This window comes from Podarcis liolepis (assembly GCF_965112155.1).
Source record: "Podarcis liolepis genome assembly, chromosome: 3".
NCBI lineage: Eukaryota > Metazoa > Chordata > Lepidosauria > Squamata > Lacertidae > Podarcis > Podarcis liolepis.
The window spans coordinates 36194001-36215806 of NC_139557.1; the positions used below are offsets into that span (position 1 = coordinate 36194001).

Below are 21806 nucleotides of genomic sequence, written 5' to 3' on the forward strand. Positions count from 1 at the left end.
CCCGTCTCATGCAAGCAGAAGTGTTTAAAGGAGTTAAAAATGATGGGAGGAAAACTTCACTTTTTGTGATGAAAAAACACTCTTTTGTCCTGTTGCCACCTCTGGTCAAGCAGGTTGTTCATATTTGTTGGGGGTGGGGGGTGGGAATTCCATTTCCCTGAACAGGTGTTTACCACAGTTTGCAGTCTCTTATCTCTGGCATCTACATTGCCTGTGATCATGAGATTAGGGCATAATACATAAACATCTGATTTGCAAGGCTGTTATCAGCGATGCATGATTGCGAAAAATTGGGATTACATTTCTGGCTTTGACTACTCTCACAACCATAATATTTCAAGGAAGCAGTCAAAAAGATAATGCAAACATTGGGGACTGCTACTGTTTGAAGAGACAAAAAATCTGACCCCGTGACTCTGTGCAGCATCCATCTTTGATGCCAAAATTCAGACAGACCCTAGAGAAAGGACAGAAACAGCAAGCATGAAACCGCATGATGCAGTGTTGGGACTCAGAGAAGAGCTGAAGACATTTCTGGCAACTGAAGTGAACATTAGCATTCCTTTCATAAATTTGCTGAAAGTGCCCTTTGTTAGCTATTTCTCTTATTAGAAGCAAAGAAGGATTAATTTTAAACAACAAAAATGCATGAAAAGAGCTATAGAACTGTATCCAATGCTGGTGAGGCTCTGAATTGTAATTTTTTTGGGGGGAGGGGGAGGGAGACTAATAGAAGAAATATAAACAGATTGAAAGAAAATGAGGCATTGTATTTTATTCATTTTCAGGGTGAACTATATTTTAGAAGAACGAGCTATCTATTGGGACAAGCTCTTGTATGTGAGGAAAATAAGGTTCTACTAATGCTGATAGATTTGGGACACACTTCTAAGCAAGTTTCTAATGAAAATATTTTGTAGAGAGACTTGGGGGATCTTGAAACCCTGAAAAAAATAGTGGACTCCAGTTATGACAGGCTGGAGTACATGAAAGATCTGTCTTTTTCCACCTGGCCTGGGAAGGTGGGGGCCCTGACTGACCCAACTACAGAAGCTGAGGCTGCTGAACAGACTCTTGGGCTGAGGTGTTTAAAGCATTTTGTTGGTGGGGGGTTGTTGCTGTATTTGATATTATTTTTTGTATTTTTATTTTAGATTCCATTCCAACACCTCTCCGGTGGGCACCATTGTCGTGGTGAGTTCTGGCACCTCTTTTTCTAGAAAAATAACACTGGATTTTATTCTGATTTATGTGGAAATTGTTCAGTTTGTGCATATATATATATATCACATGTTGTAAGCCACCTTGAGCATGGTTTTAACTATGGAAAGGCAGCTTATAAATAGTGTATGTATGCGTACTCACAAAAAAACAGGGAAGTCCAGCCACTTAAACTTCAGTGCCAGATGTAAGATAACCAAAGAGTACATCAAAGCAATGGTTAGCAGCCTATCCAGTGAGGCAAACGGTGGATCTAAACTAGCAAGGAATTTGCCTCGACAACAAATTCTAGTCCAAGAAGAAGGAAAATGAAAACCGTGGTCCTTTTTAGCCCTTAATAATATATCTGTGTGAGAGAAAAATGAGCTTATTGTGAATTTAGGTATTTAATAAGGTGCTACAAGAAGCTTTTCTATAGAACCTTGAGTGGCAGCTAGCTTTACCATAACTCCACTTTCAGAAAGGACCTGCAGGCAATGATGAACATGAGTTAGCTCTCTGCCGCTCAAATGGCATGTGGCCAAATCATATTACCACTTAGGCCAATTCACCCAAGCCCTCTTCTGTCTCTGGATTAATAACTTGGTGCCCAGATAACATATGGGTTGGGGTGTTAGTACAGCAGATTTGGCATCCAGCTGCTGATTTCTAAAACAAAAAGGGGGGCTTTATTTATGGAATGCTGCTGATCCCTTAAACATGGAACACTCACCTACTGTAAAAATAAATAAATCAGAAAATGCCTCTGCTAACTCGCAGCCTGAGTGGATACCATCAGAGTCCTGACAGGGTGATAGGGTCTGAATCTCTTGCTACTTACTGTCATTCCTCAAAAGCCCTCCAAACAGTAGCAGATGGCATGGTGTGGTGGTGGTGCTCACCTGACCTCCAGTCAGTTGCATCACTGGTTACTGGAAGGTAGCAGGTAGGGACAAGGCGACAGCATAGGCAAGGGAGGCACAGTCCGAAGACTGGGAAGGGCACCACATCTGCACTGATCTAACCTCACCACCGCCTCTCCATCTATTTCCCAGCAAGCCACAGCAGCACAGCTGACCAGGGGTCAGGTGAGTGTCACAGTCACAAGCTTAGAAGGCTTTTAAATAGTGCTAGGCAAATTCATGGAGGATGCTAGCAGCTACAGGTCATGGTAGCTATAGCCTAACTCAAGGCTCAGAGGCAGCATACGTCTTTAGGGAACAATCATGGGAGAGAGCTGCTGTCATCATGCCTTCTAGCTGATGACAGTGGTAAATAGCAGGGCTCTTATATTTGGTGGAGACCTGGACACCAACACCAGGTCTGCCCTTGAATGTGCAGTTCTACCTTTGATTCCTTTTGTCAGGTGATAAATAATAATAGACCCAGTGTGACAGAAAGCTCCTGCTTCTGACCAAGATTTTGTGAGCTTATTATTAGCGTTAATTTGCAGTTTGTTGCTAAAATCAATCATATATAGCATCACCAGCAAACATTGCTCAACCGACAAACCATCTGCATAAAATGCTACATAGCCAAATCATATGTAACTGCTGCAAATCTTAGCTCGGGTTTAATACTGTTTTGCATGAATTCACAGTCTTAAAACACACCCAGTTGCTCATTATTTGGTATGATGGAGATTTTAAGCCTCCATGTAATGGTTTAACAATTTCTTCTTGACCAAAGGGCGTAGTACTTATCTTCCACTTCAAGAGAGTAATTTTGGCAAATAGCTCCTTCGTCTAGATTTCAGATCAGGAGCTGTGTTAAAGAATGCCAAGGTCTTGCCCTCAGGTGTAATTTTTTTTCTTATGCAGCCATTGGAGTAGCATTGTAGGCAAAGAGTCCATTTTTTAGACACCATTTGTCCTGACATCTAGGAAATGAAACAAGCCCTCTCTTGACACAAGTCAAGTCATTTAACCCAGCTCTTGACATATCTGCATCTACAGTGGCACGTCTGGAAAAAAACAAAAAGGGAGGGTGATGAAAATAGTAGCTGTCCCAACAGGTTAAGAAAAGTAAAAGTGGGAAGTTTAGTAGGAGTGCAATGTTGCATTGCTGGAACAGACCAAAGGCCCATTTAATCTGGCTTTCCCAGCTGAAACGTGGCCAACTAGTTGCCCTTATAAGGCTCACTACTGTGGCATAAAGGGGATAATGGGTGGTGGGGCACAGCAGGAATGCCATTCGTAATGTGCATTTGCCCCACATGTTAATAAAGCGCTGAATACACACTGTACATTTTAAGCACATTTCCGCCCCAATGAAACCTGGGTACTGTAGTTAAGGATGCTAGAAAGTGGAGCTCTGTGCGGGGTAAACCAGGATCCTTTGGAGGAGGAAATGTGCTTTAAATGTGCTTTAGATGTATGGTGTGTACACAGTCTTATTTTAATGAAGCATGCAATCATATATATTGGGAATTACAACAATTGTGGTCCAAAGACCCACAATATATTGGGAATTGCTTTTTAGCTGTTTTAAATTTTGCAGTGGTTCATATTGTTTTATTTATGATGCTGTTAAAAAGGATTAATAGTCATGTAGGGGAAGAAGACAAAATCACCCTCGGATGTTGATTCCAACATTTGATAACTGGAGGCATGCCACATTTTAATATGACCAATCCATGTAGCTATTGTTAATTCTTTTGTCTTTTAGTAGCAAATTGCATTTTTGAGAACATAAGTTGGGGGTGTCATCAGCCAAAGTAAAACAAATTTGTGGTTATAGTTGCATAAATGGGGAGTAGTAAAAACTGCACTAACATTGAATGAAGTTTTCAGCTGCTGTACAATATTAGAATGTACTGTGAGAATTCCATTAAATCCTCTTCCCTGATTTTGAAATAAAAAGTTAATATTTCCAAGAGGTTGATTGACACTGTGGCAGCCATGGCACTAATAGTCTAGTCTAGTCTATAATGCCATGCAGATTTTACTCTGAGGGCCAATTTTAATTCTGGTGAAAACTCCATTGATTTCCGTGATCCATTAAATAGTTTTGCCTTGGGCCAATTTGAGTTCAACACTGAATGTTGTATTGCCAGATTGGTGGGAGGGAAGAACTTCATGGCCTTAAGGACTGCATGGTCGGCCTGCAAGAAAACAGGTTATCTGATAAATTGCTAACAAGGTTAGATGGAGTTGTTTCACAGTTTGAAATGGTTTGTGTTGATACATAGGTAAGAAAAATGCACAATTAGTATGCTAAGGCAAAACATACGGTAATTTAGTTCCCTGGCTATGCACTAGCCAGGATGACACAAAACAAGATGTGAAAAGATACTGTCAAAGTTTTACTGTGAATGGAGTTCAGCGTGGAGTAAGTATAAGCATGGAATAGGTGCTTAAAGTTTCTTCTAGATGGGGTAGGCAAATATGTCAATTTCAGTTTCAGTTTATCTCCTTTTTCTAATTTAAATAAATTCAATTCTCCGTATTTCTACATCACTCTGAGGATTATTATTTTTAATCTCCTATAAATTTCAATATTCAATTTTGCCTAATATATACATTTTGTAAAGTAATTTCCCCTAATATAATGCATGCTTTTATGTTATTTTCACTAACATATGCATTTATATGTGGGTGTGCATCATATCCTCACTAAAGCCCGTTTAAAATCTTTGTGCAGCCAATTCAGCAGTAATAAATCCAGCTGGATTCAAACATATACACTCAACAGCTGATGGGATGACTTTACTGGTATTGGTATTTTCCAACTTAACCTGAAACTTTCTGCTAATGGAAAAATAAAATAGTTATTTGTAAGTAGCAGTGATGCAGAAAAATATTACCTGGCAATTGGTTTTTGAGAATTAAAAGAATGTGATCTTTTTAAACGGAACGAGAAGCGGAAAATCAAAAACATTGATTTCAAAAGAAAAGCCATTCCATTCATTGTCCTGAGACAGTTCAAAGGAAAGCCCTATATTCTCTTTGCTCCAATCTTTTGATATCCTTGCCAAAACAAAAACAAAAAACCAGGTCTGAAAACAGGCTGCTTTCTTTAGCTACATTTTCTTCAGCACAGGAGCTGTCTGTGTTGTCTAAAGTTGTAAGAAATACTGTGGCGAGAGCTTACAAAAAGCTCATGCCTTACACAGGGAAGATAAGGGTATGGGTGGTATACTTGTTAAACAGAAATCACCCTGCTGGCTTTCCCTGAGACTAAGCTCCTTCGCGCACGAGTTGTAGCATGTGCATTACGGCTCTTTAGGCAGACTGGTCCCCAAATACTCTCCTCAGTCCAGCATCTCCACTTACTGTTTCCCTCCAGCTATTGCAGCCCATGGACAGCTGGTAAATGTATTGTTTTCTGCTCCTCACTTGCCTGAACAGTAAGAAATCCCATGGGCAAGCATTGCAGGGCCACTTTTCTTTTGTGGAGAAAATATTGCACACTTAAGGTGTTTAGTTTTACCTTTGAGTATCTGCATGGGCCCTAAGATTCACCTCATTTCTGCACCTGTATCTGCATCTATGTTTTTTTGATTCACCTTGTTATTTAGCCCCCACAGAAAGAGCCATTGCACACCCCCTAATATCTGTTCATTTATCAGATATACACCTGGAAGAGAAGTAAACTGGGAGCAGAATCGGTCTCCCAAATGCAACAGTAGTCAAGCCCACACACCAACACCATATTTCATGCTAAAGGTAAAGGTAAAGGGACCACTGACCATTAGGTCCAGTCGTGACCGACTCTGGGGTTGTTGCGCTCATCTCGCTTTATTGGCCGAGGGAGCCGGCATACAGCTTCTGGGTTATGTGGCCAGCATGACTAAGCCGCTTCTGGCGAACCAGAGGAACACACGGAAACTCTGTTTACCTTCCCGCCGGAGCGGTACCTATTTATCTACTTGCACTTTGACGTGCTTTCGAACTGCTAGGTTGGCAGGAGCAGGGACCGAGCAACGGGAGCTCACCCCGTCGCGGGGATTCGAACCACCGACCTTCTGATCGGCAAGTCCTAAGCTCTGTGGTTTAACCCACAGTGCCACAGCCAGCTGCAAAATCCCACTAGTATCTCTTTTCTAGCCAAAATAACGGAACAGTTGCCTTAAATTCCAGTACTGTTGCCACTAGCCATTAAAAAGCCTTTAATAAGAAAGCACCTTCAGCTATCAAGCTATCAATACACAAGCTGCACCAAAGCCCAGGGAAAATCACTAGTGAGCATGCTTCCCAGGGTACATATTGCTTCTTCAGGATACTTTACACACTGCAGTTTTGGAATAAAAAAACTGCTTCAGCACATGAGTCACATGCCTGAAATTATATTATAATAAAGTCTATCCAAGGGACACTGCTGAAAATTTAATATTGCTTTCTTGCCAAAAAGTAGGACCAGCAATTTCTGTACACTTTAAAAAAAATACACACTTTAAAAAGTAACTTGGGGGAGCACACCCATAGGCAAATTCCAAAGCAGGAAGGAGTTATTATTCTTCCACATTAAGTGGTACTTCCGCATTAAGTGGTGCACCCCTATTACATCCTTAGCTGAACTTGCCTATTTGTCAAATTTATTCCCAGCACCTTCTTCCAAAGGAGCCCAGGACAACAGAGAGAGAGATGTCTGGGCTGAACGCTGTAACTAGTTATGCAGAATGTATCTTGCCAGCACCTCTGTTGGGTTCCTGTGTACTATTCAAGCTGGAGTTTGTGGCCATTAGAGCCCTTTTATAGCTTGGGATCTAGACACCTATAGCACTGCTTGCTCCTATATTGTCATTCAGATAATCCTCAGAGATCCTTCTCTGGGTGCCCACAGCTTTGGCCATTAAGAAGGCTGGTGACAGGAGACAGAACTGTTTCTGTGGTAGTTACCCTGTGGTAGTTAGGAACAACCACTTCAGTGATGCTTGCCTGGCTATGACTCTGTTGATCTTTGGATTATTAGTTTAGTATTGTTATATATTTATTTCTACCTTTGCCTTTTCCCCTGATGAAATTTAATATCCCAATGTATGTCTGGTTTTTTTTTCACCTGGTCTATGCTTTAATGAACAGTGACATGGATCTAGATTGCTTTGCTTTTCTGTTAGGTATATATTGTTGCTTTACACCATGTATTCCTGATGTTTTATTGATTTTCTGTTTTGTATTTCATTGGGTTTTAATGTTTCATATCTTTATTGTTTTATCCTTATTGGAAGTTGCCTTGCGTACTTTTTTTCCAAATAAAGCAGGCGATGTATAAGTACTTTAAACATTCAGGCCTGTGAATTCAATCAAGGTGTGTTGGGAAATGAACTGATTTTATCTGGTTGAGTAGCAGGGTTCAGAATGAAGAGAAATAAAATGGGGGGGGGTGAGGCAAATGTCCAAAACTGGAAGAGACAGCATGTTAAAAATTAATTAGAAGAAGGAACAAACCCCTTGCATGATGTAAAGGCTGTGATGAAAAATTGTACAACAAAGTGAAACTTTGGAAGGGAAGATGGCAGAAATTAAATCTAGCTTTTGTTGTCTGCATCTGAAAAGACAATACTCTCACAATTACCATTTTAAAAAAAGTTATCTCAAACATTACCAATGCCCAACTGCGAGTGTTGCAGCAGTTATTTATAAATGTGATTTGAGTGAAGAAAGGGCTTTGGAATAAAGAACCTATAATGTATCATGAGGGGGGAAAAGGAGCTTTAGAAATGCCAAACATTAAATTGCATTATTATGCTAGCTGCCTACAGTAGCTAATTGGATGGTTCTATGATACATTTACACAGGGCATAAATACTGGATAACCTTATTTCTCAGTTAATGCATAATCTTTTTTTGTGGGTAAATCAGAAAGTGCACTTGAAACATTGTAAGCAAACACTTTTGATTAAAATGGCTGAAGAATCTGAGATGCATACAATCAGAATCAGTTCAGCAAAATCTCCAAGGGTGCAAGTAATATATAGTCTAGATTTCAATCCTAATGGTGAGTTAGAATTGGAAGAAATTTAATTTATAAAAATAGGGAAGTATATTAAGATGAGAACAAATCATGTCCTGTAAGGTGTAAGGTACATGGTGAACTATGAGTCACCTCCGTGGTTTGATTCTCTATAAATGTTTCTGCTCAGTGGAATCTGATCCAGCAGGGCTCCACACCCAAGGAAAATGTCAAGAATAGTTTTTAATCCCTCCTCCCCCCTGAAAAAAGAGAAAAGAATCAAAGCCACAAACTCTTTCCTGTCTAATAGACATTTTATACTTCTGTCTGTATTGTAGACTCCATTATTTGGCTGATTGGCAATGGTCATGGCTTGTGGGAAGAATGGGCAGGAAATAATAGGGATGCTAAATTTAACATATTGAGGCTCCTACAAGGTGAGGGATAGCTATGCCATTGCTGGCTGGCTCAAGTCGAAGTTGCAAGGGGGTGATCTTTGGTTTCCATTGGGCATACCTCACTGAACACCAACCAATGGGGATGGAGTCCATGATGCCCCCTCAGATCCTCTTCAGAAACAGGAACATGGTTAAGCCAATTGGCTTACCTGCACCCTGAGTGAGGTAGCTTTGCCTTTGGTAGGGACCAGTGGACAACTTGCACCTACCAGCCTCAGTTGCACTGCCTGTGCCATAGTGTTGGCTTTTATCTGATTTGCTGTTACTAAAACAATTATTCCTTAATCTCCCATAACTATATTGTGTCTTCATTCCTGAGGGTGTGGGTGGGTGGGGGAAGACTACAACAACTGAAGAAACACTGATGCATAAGAAGAAGAAACAGAAATAACACTGATAAGTTATTCTTCCTCCATCATCTCCAAGACTCATGCAAAGGGGGTCACACATATAGCTCCTTGGCAAGTGGTGTGCTCTCCCTTGTGCAGAATAAATGCAGGGTTTGGAGCAGGAGATTTATTCCTCTTTCCCTTTGACATGAAAACTGGAAGTGATAATGGAAGAAGTGCCACTTCTGATCAACACTGCTGCCACATCTCATAAATGTCCAAAAGCCAGTTATTGAAACAACTCTCACTTAAACACGATTGCCAACACTGGCTAAGGAGCTGATTGCTTATGTCCTTTGGAGTTCCTTCGAAAGACATGAACATCTTATGCCTTTGCTTCAGGAATCACAGCTTCTCCATTTACTTTCAACCGGGGGTGTAAGCAGGCATTCATTTCCATTCTGCCCCATATTTCTTGCATGCAGCGCTGTTTCCGTTCCTCTGCAGCTTGACTGAAAACAGCAGCAGCAAATGAATTGTTGATTTCTGTTCTAGACATGGAACGAATAGGTGAACAATATCCACTCCTGTTTCTGTTTCCATCAGATTTCTCCAACACCCCTACTTTCACCAAGTTCTTTGTAAAGTAACAAGAGTCATCAGGGCTTGAAAACCCTGTTAGAAAGAAAAGCGGTGCTCCTCTTCCCAGTTGTGTGAGAGATTATTATGAGAGGCACTATTTTAGGACTTGTGAGAGCAGAAACAATCCCATTGTGCTTCATTATACTGCCTTCAAAGCCAGTACAAATGATACGGCAGTGGAATTTTGCCCCATCCCCTGCTTCCATTGTTGCCCACTGTATTACATAGCAGTCCAAACAACCCTCCCGAGAGCAAATGCTGTCTAGTGCCAATCTTGGTTGTCAATTCCCCCAGTTACAACAGATGAAAATTATCTTGACATTCTGTGTATTTGTCTGGATGTTATCCATTGTTGCTGTTGTAACCTCCTTTGAGGCATCATGCTGAACACAGATTCAATTTCTGAAGCACCTGAAGGCAGTGTCAGCACTGAGGAACCTTGCCAAAGCCTCACTCTCGTAAAATGGAACAAAGAAAGGATTCAAGCCGCATTGTGATTTTTTAAAAAAAGAAGAAGAAGAAAGTGTCCTCTACAATGGTTAGCAAGAAGGAATGCAGTTTTAAAGGCTTGCTGGAAGAAAAGTGCACAGAACAGCTAGATGCAAGAATTGTTTTGATTACTGGAATTCAGGCAGCAGAATAGTGGGGTTGTTGTTGGGGTGGTGTTGTGTTTTTTTTAATGCACTGCTTTGATTCCTTGGTTGGAAAATACTTTTCAGGAGCAAATTGGTACAAGCTTGTTGTGTGGAGTAAAAATCTCATTTTGTCTCTCTTGGAGACACTCATTCCATAAAGTATTCAGTTTCCTGAATAGGGATGAAATTCAAAGCTTGCTTCATTTTGTAAGCTCTATGGAGAAAAAGCTCCCGGTGAAAGAAAATAAGAATGCAGACTAGTGAAGTGCGGGGAGCAACAAAAGGGTTTGTTGCCAAAAGGCATCCAGAGTGAAATCTGGTGACTGATTAGCTGTTCCACTTGCAGACTGGAACCTGGACCATCCTGAATCTGGCAGCATCGGTTACAGGTCCAGAGAATTCTTTTGGTGTCATAGGTTAAATGCATATCGACAGAGGATGATACTGCCATGCCATTGTAGCAGATGAAGCTTTTGTTCATGTCTGGCATAGCCCACAATGTTGGGCAAAGCTTTTGGAAATGGTAGAGCCCAGAAAAACCTGCCATAGTTCAGTAAGCTCTCATGGGACAGACCTTTCCCAGACCAAGCATCTGGGTATATATGTATATATTTAAACAACCAAGTTGACAAACTTGATTGTGGTTTGTTTGTTTGTTTGTTTGTTTGTTTGTGTGTGTGTGTGTGTGTGTGGAGTTGGGGGAAATGCATGTGTTTTAGTGAAACTAGAGGGCTCTTCCTATCTCTTCCATATATTATTTGTGGTGTTCATACCACAATCACCAGCACATGACGAAGATTAGAAGATCCCACCTGTATTGCCTGGCACAGGAAGAGCTTAGTTGCGTGAGATGTTGTAACTGTGTTTTCCACAGACTGAACCACCATGCATATTTCAGATATGGTTTCGTTCTGCAGCTGAGGCTCATTAGAAAGAGTCTGCTGCCTGTTGGTATGCTCTTGCCAGGCTTTTTTTCAAAGTACTTTTTCTGCTGTGTCTCATGAACACAAGCTCTTTTCTAAAGCCGCTTGCCTTGCTTTACAGTTGGGAAGCTGTGGCCCTCCAGATGTTGATGGGACTATAGCTCTCAGCTTCAGAATCAGAAGAATCTTTATTTGCATCAGCCACTATCCATAGCAATAAAATAAAATACAATGTACTGAAGACAGAGGTAAAAATTTAACTATGCAAAATACATTCTGGAGGTTCACATCAATAATCAAATAATAGATCTTATTCTAATTACCCCGCTAAATATTTTTGCAGTTTTTGCTGTCACCTGATTATCTTGATCTGCTAGGAGAAAGGACACAGTACAAATGGTTGAGTGACCTGGTATGGATAGTTGTAGAGGGGTAATAACCTCACTCCTCAAATCTTTATAAAGAGTGCAAGCTAGAAGCACATGAGCTAATAACTCAATACTGCCATTTCCACATGGACATAACCGTTCTTCCAGTGGATTTTTTTTAAAATCGACCCTCAAGTACAGCTGAAGGCAGTAAATTTAATCTTGCATAAGTGAAAGTGTGTCTGTATTTTGGAATTGTTAAATTTTGCAAATAGGGTGCCAAAGTGTCAAAATGACTAGGTGGGAAATAATCATACCATGGAAAAAAATTCCTTATTGTGGCCAAATTATTATGTCACTCGATATCGTATAGGTATTGTCTAATTAACTTATTTGCTTTACTGAAGCCCAGTGTTAATAACTGTTGTGGTGATAAACCAGAAAAGTAAAGCTTTTGGTTGACAATTTTAGTTCAAGCGCACTCATGACAATCTTGTGATACTAAGGGTGGTGGACTGGTGGCATTTAAATTTAGCCGAAACCAATAATTAAATGTGCTACACCAAATCTGTAATTCAACAGAGGGGAGATTAGTCTCCAAGTGCAACGAAGCATTTGGAACACAGGATAGAACAGAAAAAAGTTGCCTTAGAAACTTAGACCAAGCAGCTTCTGTGCTAGGAGTTTAGCTTTAAACACTTCAAGTGTTGATAGTATGTGATTGCCCAATTTTGTATGGAAAAAGCGTGTCAGAATTCTGGCGCTTTGAGACGCATTTTCCTTCGCATATTTCTGATGTGCTCCCCATGACCCTGCTGACTGAAAAATAAGGCCAAGGTATTTAAAGACTTTAACTTGTTTGCTCAACTGATTATCCATACACCATCTATGGGCCTATAGTTTCTTGAAAACACAATGACTTTAGTTTTCTTGTAATTCACAGACAGCTGTTCTCTTTGGCAGTATCCTAAGAATGCCCTCATCAATCTTTTTAGACCCACTTTTCTTTGAGATAGAAGTACTACATCATCTGTGTATAATAATATACAGGTGGCTTTTGTGGCCGATTTAGGGGCATGATACTCTGGGGAGGTTAAACTCTGGGCAATATTATTTATATATAAATTAAACAGTGCGGGAGTTAGGATACAACCTTGCTTAACTCCCTTTGTGGCTGGTACGGATCCTGTGAGCTGCCCATTTGTAGAGCAACACACTTTCAGAAGAGTGTTTTTATATAGAAATTTAATCAAGTACAATAATATTTAATCTCTGCTTGAAGAGTTCAGCTTATCCCCCAGTCTTACTCAAGAGATTGAATCAAATGCAGCTTTCTGATCCATGAAAGCTGCATATAGCATGCCACCTGATTTCTTAACATACGTATCAATAAAATGGGCTAATACAAAACAATTCTCTCTAGTTTATCTGCCTTGTCTAAATCCTGCTTTGCATATAATTTGCTAAATATAGGTAGCAAACTAATTGGTCTACCTGTATAACTTTGAATACAGTTGTACCTCGGAAGTCGAACGCCTTGCAAGTCGAACGTTTTGACTCTCAGATGCCGCAAACCCAGAAGTGAATGTTCCGCTTTGAGAACATTCTTTGGAACGTCTGACACGGGTTCCGCGGCTTACGATTGGCTGCAGGAGCTTCCTGCAGCCAATCAGAAGCCATACCTTGGTTTCCAAACATTTTGGAAGTCGAACGGACTTCTGGAACTGAAATATACTCGGAGTCCTGTAGTGATTTCATGCTCTTTATTGCAGCTTGTAAAACAGTGATTGAATTGCCCCCCAAACCTCAGGCTTTTATATACATCATTTACACAATGAGTCCCGTCTGACTGGCTGATTCTGCTTCCCTCCTGGAGCCTGATTGGTCTTCTCCTGCAGGTCAATCAGTTGCTGCATTCTATGATCCTACCAGCCTAACAGGCTGATTAACTTCCTCCTGGAGCCTGACTGGTATTTCCCTTCAAGCCAATCTCAGTTGTTGCATTCTAGGATCCTACTTGCCTATTGTTCTAGGATCCAAGCTTAGTACATAACAGGAACGGATTCCGTTCGACTTTGAGGTACAGTGGTACCTCAGGTTAAGTACTTAATTCATTCCAGAGGTCCGTTCTTAACCTGAAACTGTTCTTAACCTGAAGCACCACTTTAGCTAATGGGGCCTCCCGCTGCTGCTGTGCCGCTGGAGCACAATTTCTGTTCTCATCCTGAAGCAAAGTTCTTAACCCGAGGTACTGTTTCTGAGTTAGTGGAGACTGTAACCTGAAGCGTATGTAACCTGAGGTGTATGTAACCCGAGGTACCACTGTACGACTGTATAGGGATGACTACTGCCGTGGCCCAAACTTCAGGAAATAACCCAGATGAATCAATAAATGAGAATATTACTGCCAGCAGGGAGGCCTACCAGTCAATGTTAGATTTCAACAGTTCTGGGGACAAATAGTCTATGCCTGGTGCTTTATTATTTTTAAACTGTGAAATAAGGTTCTTGACCTCAGTTATAGATATTGGAAGCCAGTCTGGTAGGTTTCCCAACGATTCTGTTATTTGGTTGACCTCATCATCCTGCCCATGATAGAGTGAGTGATAATACTGCAACCATTCATTGGGTCCGATAGTACACACTGGAACATTACAAGCATTCTCCAGAAGGCCTGATATTGTACGCTGGAAGAGGCAGGTGTCTCAGTTTCCCTTGCTGATTGCTGGGAGCTGGGGTACAGCATCTGCAAGGCCACAGGCTAGCCACCCATGCTTTAGCATGACCGCCAGCCGTTTCTCCCCCCGTTTTCCAAATACCTGCTAATCTTCTTTGGGCTCAGGCTTCTGAGGGCCTTCTCCTCCCAATGACCTTAGTGGGGATGATTAGGGATGCTTAGCACATCTCCACATGAAGCCTCTGATTTATTGGATAATTTTGCACCTGAAGAAATCCTGCCTCTTTGGTCAGCTCCACTGAACTGGTTTATATGATACAGAAGTATAAACGTCAGCATATGGGCTGTTTTTATCCTTCCACCACTGCCACATTCAGAGTACACTACTAAGTCAAACGCTGAACACAGTGAGAATGATCCCAATAATGAACATTGTAATTCGTGGATTTAATGCGCAGGGTAGGATTTCACATTACTGGCCTTGCATTGTAAAGTATCCTGTACAGAACATGCACGTCTCTCCACATGAGATTAAGAAGGCTTTATGTCCCAGTCTGCTCCAGATATGTAAATCTGAGGGGCCAAGCTACCAAATCTCAATATCTGTCTTACTTGCCTTCAGAGTGTCTTTATTTCAGGCTGCATGGATCAGGTTTCTTTTGGCATATACAAATTTAAAACCATGTCCACAGAATTTAACAAACAGGCCCAAACCAGCAAGTGACACAAACATACTAGCACTGCCATACTTTTTTTTTTTTGTACATGATTTTTGAAAACCCTCTAAATAGAGCATAAATATCTGGTAAATGTGTCTCTCTTATTTATTTATTTATTTATTTATTTATTTATTTATTTATTTATTTATTTATTTATTTTCTAGCTTTTTGTACAGGCAATGGCATAGTGTGGGGTGGGGTGGGGGGAACCATAGACCTGCACACAAAATTCTGAGGGGGCACAACCAGGTGCCCCCACATAGATGCTGTCTTCCGTGTGGACCCCTGCCCCAGTGCAGGTGGCAGAGCGGCCTTTGCCCATAGCGAGTAGACACAGATGGAAGCAGGCAAGGGGTCACCCCAGTCCTGCACAGCCCGACGCTCCTCTCTGCAGTCATTGGGGAGATTCACCTGCCAAAGGCTGTATCGGCTGGCTGGGCTCCCCCTTGCGTGGGCAGGGGGGAGGCACAGTGTGGCTCTGCTTGGGTCCATTTAGGGGGTGCTCCAATGGCATCAGCAGCTTGTCCGCCCTGGGTGCCAGCAACCCACGCTACGCCACCGTGTCTAGGGTTGTGTTTTGTTTTGTTTTTTACTTTTGAGTAAACCATAAATATTATGCAGGGTATCAGTAGTTGTGATTGCAGCAGGTAGCAGTGCAATCCTGCTGTTCTCCATATCTTAGTGGGTGCTTGACCCCTTATTTCGCAAACCCCTTAACATCCACCAAGAATATTGTTTTTCTGTGCATGAAGTTCCCATGAAATAACCATAAAGAGAAAGTCACTCGCAGTGACTGCTCTACAGCTGTGGAATTCCTTCCTCTGAAAAAGGGAATAATGTCATCAGGTGATTGACAGGTGGGTGTCCCCCACCCATTGGTCAAAGTTCAGAGGGGCTCACTGGATCAACTGATCAGCAGTTACATTGAGCTTCTTTGAAGTTAGCTTGCAGGCAGAGATGGAATCCAACTGTGCCCCCAAATGGGCAAAGCAAGGCTTGCTGACCTATTAGCTTACTGGCATTGTCAGCAAAACCCTTCAGCTGTACTGGGGTGCTTTCAGTGGGGAATTGCTTAGGGCAGCCTTTTCCAACAGGGCTTACCTTCAGGGCCAATCTGCTGCTCAGCAAGCTCTATTTGCAAGGGAATAATTGAGCACGTCCTTTATGCTCCTGTTTATTCCTTTGCAGGCATGTCCTTATCTGCTGCTCACCTGACATCACATATGACATCAGGGCAAGTGGACATGTTTCCTTTTATCAAAACAGCCTAGTGGACCAAATTGGGACCCTTGCTGGGCTTAATAAGGCCTGTGGGTCAGTGATTTCTGGGAGTTCTTTTGGAGTTAGCTGAAAGCCGAACCTCAGCATGGCTCCAAAATATCCTAAGGCCTAAGCCATTCTTCTTTGAATGGGATTTTGGTGTCAATTTTGGTTAAAGCAATAGGAAGCATTTTTGTCTAATGTACCTTTGGGGCGGTTGATTTTAAATGTTACCTTTGAGAGGGAATGTATAAAATATCTAAATAAGTGACCATTCCGAAGAAAGGATTGGAACAGAGACACAATGCTCTAGAGCCCTGGTCCAAAGGCCACAGGGTGCATAATGCTCACACAGAACCCACACCCAAGGAGGAGGTTTTATTTCTATAAAGCCTGTTGCATCCTTTACTTCTCAGCACTGAATAAAATTGAGGCAGTTTTTGTATGGAGCCCCCATCGACACAAATGCCTTCCCGGGGCTTGCCACAAATCTTAGTGGATCAGGACGCGGGCTTATAAAAAGGCCCTAAATTCATAAGATTTCTAAATTGCCTTGGAAAGAAGGCTGTGGAGAATGCCATATTGATCTTCTTACACACTGTGGAGATGTAAAAACAATAATTCAGGGCTCCCCTTTTGTACCAACAAGACACTCACCATTCTGTTTCTGCCTTCTGCTGGTCCCTGCATTTCTCTCTGGCATTCTAAATGAAAGCCGTTTCCTCAGTGACCAAAATGGCCACTTTGGATACTGCATGAGTGATGTTTTTAATTTCTCTCTGTTACTTCAGACATGTATTGGGGAACGGATGGCTATAACTGTATACTTATGAAGACATAAATAAGCATGCAGCATGCACTACCAGCATCTCAAGTAAGTAACATTTAGTAAATCAGGTGGAACTTTGCGACCTTGGAAGTGACTACTGAACCATGTAAGCTAGCCCATGAGATATGAAGCTCAAAACACCATATATTTCCCACTCAACCAGAAACCAAAAGCCAATCAGTTTATAAACTGCTTGCTTCGCTCTCCCCACTCCCCGCCACGATTGCTGCATGTACGCCTCGTTATTTTTTGTACTTTTCCTTGGCGTGAAGACACATTTTCTGTGCAGTTTGTATAATTACGCTTCGTATTTATTAATATGTTGATAGGCCGCTAATGTTAACACCACCCACATGGTAACCCGACTCTCAAACCCATAAATAATGCAAGCCTGGAACTGTTAAAATCCCAGCAATCAAACTCCTGCTCCCCAATTCGCTGTCATAACAACAAGTGAGACTGTGAAAAGAGTGGGAGGGTTCAGAAAGGCTTTCTAAGATGAAGGAAGGTTTGTTTGCAGGCGTTCTTTGGCCTGGCATCAGCAGGGATGCTCACCAGAGCCTCGTCTCTTGACATTACCTCTATGCCAGCATTTCGCCTGCCAGGTTTCTGTTCAAATGCAGCATCTGTTCCTTTTTCTTTGGCATGTGTCTTCCTCCCTTCTCCCCGCAGAGACTTTTTCTTGCCTGTTTGCCACTTCCATGCTGATCAGTTCCAGCATAGCCTACAACAGGAATAGCCAACATAATGCCCTCCAAATGGTATTGGACTAAAACTCCCATCAGCCCGAAAGCCAGCAAAGTTCCCGTCTTTTCTATAGGAATATCTCTCTGTCTTTTTACAGGGCCAAGTAACTACTAGATTTTGTAGCAGTTGGTCCAAATAGCCCTTAACACGGCATTAAACCAATCTGGTGTGGCTAATCTAGTTATGTTTGCATGACAGCATGATTCTACCTTTGCACCATGTTTAGAACAGAAGATTGGGGGGGTGAGGGTAAAACATCAGCAGCAGCTACTACTTTTCCCCTTTAGGGGTGGGTGTCAAAAACTTGACTGATGAAGATTTTTGGAGAACATGAAAGCTTTCTCCTGACTTTGTGACATTTCAGTTGGTTCTAATAAATGTATGCGGATACTTTATATATACTTTTTATATACTGATACTTTATATATCCATACACCTTGAATCTTCACATCACTACAGCTTGTCAGGATGGGCCTGCCCCCGCTACATATTTTGGAAAGTTATTTGTCTGTTTGTTATCTTTCCATTCGCACATGTCTTGAGATATCATTGCCAAACTTGACATGAAAGTTCCCAGGGTCAGGATGGCCCTCTTCATTGAAGTTTGGATGCTGGCCACCATTTTGAATAAGGATGGTGGACCAAACTGTGTCTTCGGGGTGACTTGGCCTGCTTTTTTGGCATAGGTTCAACTGCCTCTCAAGATAGTGTCACCTAACTCTGCACAAGGATTCCTGAGGTGGGGATGGGAGTCTATGCTGACATTTGGGTGCCAGGCACTACTTTGGATCAAGATGGTGGGCTAAAACATCAATTTGCATGGTTTTTGACATAGATGTGACCTCCTCTTGAGGTATTGTCACCCAACTGGACACAAAGGTTCTTGAGGTGGGGATGGGGGTATTCATTGATTTTTGGATGCTGGTGCCATTTTGATTTCACCTAATCTTTTGCGTGGAGGGTTTCATAGAAATTATATGTGCAATCTCCCCCCCCCCCCCCCCGCTATGTGATTTTGCACGAGCAACTCAGACATTAGCAGATATGCAATTCAAGAGATGGCCAGATGCAGGCAAAGCATAACTGGGTCAGAACCACTAAATTTTGTGCACAAATCCATTTAGAACAGATCCCTACTCCGTTTGTAATGGTCACCAATAGCAGTTTCTCTCTCATAAGAAATAGTGGTGGGAAGGGAACAGTTTTTTGCAGGTAGTGGGGGACTGTGGCACAGGGCAAAGTAATGCCACCTAGTGATGTTCATAGCTGAAGAGGGCTCAGATATACGATGCCAATGCTCTGCCCACTGCTCATCCCTGCCTCTCTTCTTAGCTATACATATTGCAGCACATTCTCCAGTTACTGAGAGTACAAAGTAGCTCAGCCATGATTTCATTTTTCTCATTTGTGTAGGCAGTATTTCTCACCAGTTTTGTACATACCTCCCTCAGTTGGCCAGTGCACTTCAACAAGTAAACAGTCGCTCCTTTCGATGACAAAGAGCGGCAGTCAATTTTTCACAACTCTTTTTTGTTTTTTCAGGGTGGGAAGGGTTTGTGACCTCACCGTGTTCCAATGAATCAAGCTACATGTGTAATTTAGTAGAGCTGTCAGCATCCATTACTGGAAGAATCTACCATGTGTTTCTTCATTTACTTGTTTTCCACCAGAGGTGCAAAGACTAATGCTGTCACAACATGGAGATAGGAACCGTGCAGGGCTGTTTTCTAAACCCATTTGACTACATAATGTAACACTGCCTTTAAAGCCTTTCACTAACATTTTCCTCTGTTGTGTGACAGAATGTTAACTGCCCCCAGATTAAACATCAACACTGAATGAAAGCTTTGAGTTACATGAAATGTCACTGAAATGTATACGTGCATAATTGAACAATAAGCATTTCCGTGTAGTACCAGAAGCCTTTGACTTAGCAATTCTGTTTTTACGAGTGGGACCTGCAACAAAATGTTGTAGTTTAGAGACCTTCTCTCCACTTGTACAATCAATTGACCATGCCCTCCTCTGAATATTCCATTCTATTCCCCCTCCCATGTGATTTTCTTGTTCCCCTGCCCCCATATCACTAGTCAGACATACTTAGTACTTATTGACTGTTTGGGTTCCCACTCCTTAGCGTTTTAATCCCCTGTTAGGCTGAAGCCAAAGCAATAGCTTCCCAACAGTAACATCATTACTGCTTACTAGGAGAGGGAGGGGTGAAGAGACACAGAGATCTGGGCTACATGAGTGCACCACTGGGAGCCCCAAATTGGCTCCACCAGTGCATCTTCAACTCATCACCACGTTGTCCCTCTCCCTGCTGGCAAGCAGCAGTGATGCTGCTGCCAGGAGGCTTTGATTGCGACTCACAATTCAAAGTTTTAGTACTGACCTTTAAAAATTGCTTTGGCCCTGTATACCTGAAGGAGCATCTCCATCCACATCGTTCAGCCCAGAGACTGAGATCCAGCTCCAAGGACCTTCTGGTGGTTCCCTCACTGCAAGAAGTGAGGTTACAAGGAACCAGGCAGAGGAATTTTCTCAGTGGTCATGCCCACCCTGTGGGATGCCCTCCCATCAGATGTCAAGGAAATAAATAACTACAGTCATACCTCATGTTACATTTGCTTCATGTTACGTTTTTTCAGGTTGCATCCCGCGGTGACCTGGAAGTGCCAGAAAGGGTTACTTCCAGGTTTTGGTGCTCACGCATGTGCACAAGCGCTAAATCGTGCTTCATGCATGCACACAAACGCCAAGATATGGCGCTTCAGGTTGAGCTCTTTTCATGTTGCGAACAGGCTTCCGGAACAGATTCCACTCGCAACCAGAGGTACCACTGTATCTGACTTTTAGAAGAGGGCAACCCTGTATAGGGAAGTTTTTAATGTTTGATGTTTTACTGTGCTTGATTTTTAAATTTGTTGGAAGCTTCCCAGAGTGGTGGCTCGAGCAACCCAATTGGATGGGCAGCATATAAACAAACAAACAAATTATTATTATTATTATTACTCTGTCCCACCAGACAAGACACTGCTAGTTTAGAGTTCAACCCACTGCATTCCATTTCCCCTACAGATGCCAGTTTTCTATTCCCCTTCCCATTAGCCAGCCAGCATTGGGCTATTGAGTTTGCTCTGACCTCATTTGGCTGTTTATGGTGGAGGTGGATGCACCAATGCCCTATCTCAGGGGTGCCCAAACTTTTTTCAAAGAGGGCCAGATTTTTGGGATTGAAGTTGTTAAGCTTTTCAGGGATTTTACCCCAGGAAATAAACTGCCACAGGGGCCAGATTAAACTGACCAGCGGGCCAGACTAGGCCCCCGAAACAGGCTTTGGACAGGCCTGCGCTATCTAACTACACAAAAGTTGGTGAGAATATATGCTCAGTTTAAAATGACTCTCTTCTGCTTCCTGTTCTGTATTTGCAGCATCAGTAAGAGACCCTCTCCTCTCCACCACCATCACTGAAGCCCTTGGAACATACACCTCGCTCCAGTTCTTCATGACAGGCATTCCACTAGTTTATAAATAATAACAGGTGGAAATGATTTTGTTCCTGATGTTGAAAAATGTACAGGACAAGTAATTTATTACAGTGAATTGCCTGCTGCAAGAACTGATAATAATTTTAAGGGGGTGAAATCAAGCCATTTCGAAGGAAATTAACATCTCTGTGGTGGGGGCTATCGATTCCCTGTAAGAACATAATACAGAATCAATTATCATTACTCTGCACTGTGTTTCAGTTCATAATTTTTGGTGTCAAGTACAGATGCTTTTAAATGACACCCCAGGATATTATCCTTTTCCAAATAAAGCAAGTCCAGATGTTTTTTTTCCTGGTTAAAACAGAAAAACAAAGAACATATGGCCCAGAGTTACCTTGCAAACTGCATGTGCCTTATTCACTTATAACGTAGCTTCAGCCCCCAAGCTAAATCTCTTGCCAGTAATTTCGAAAGCTTATGTCAGCGAGATATCACTAGTTCATTTCAAAATCTCAGAATGCTGTAGACATCATGAAAGGAGACTTTCCCTCCTCTACTTATTTCACTTCACTGAATCTCTGGCAGAACCGTAGTTGTCATCAAGATGAAAACCTGATTCTGCAAATGCTG

The 21806-nt window shown here is 42.0% G+C and overlaps 1 long non-coding RNA gene across 1 annotated transcript in view; it reads left to right on the forward strand.

Annotated features, from left to right (window-relative positions):
* The first annotated feature begins 561 nt into the window (after positions 1-561).
* The window catches only part of LOC310703529, a 93885-nt gene continuing 72640 nt past the window's right edge, over positions 562-21806 (forward strand). Inside the window, exons 1-2 of the long non-coding RNA XR_014524225.1 lie at positions 562-681; positions 1155-1194. This is a non-coding gene — a long non-coding RNA (uncharacterized lncRNA). The remainder of the gene's footprint in view (positions 682-1154; positions 1195-21806) is intronic.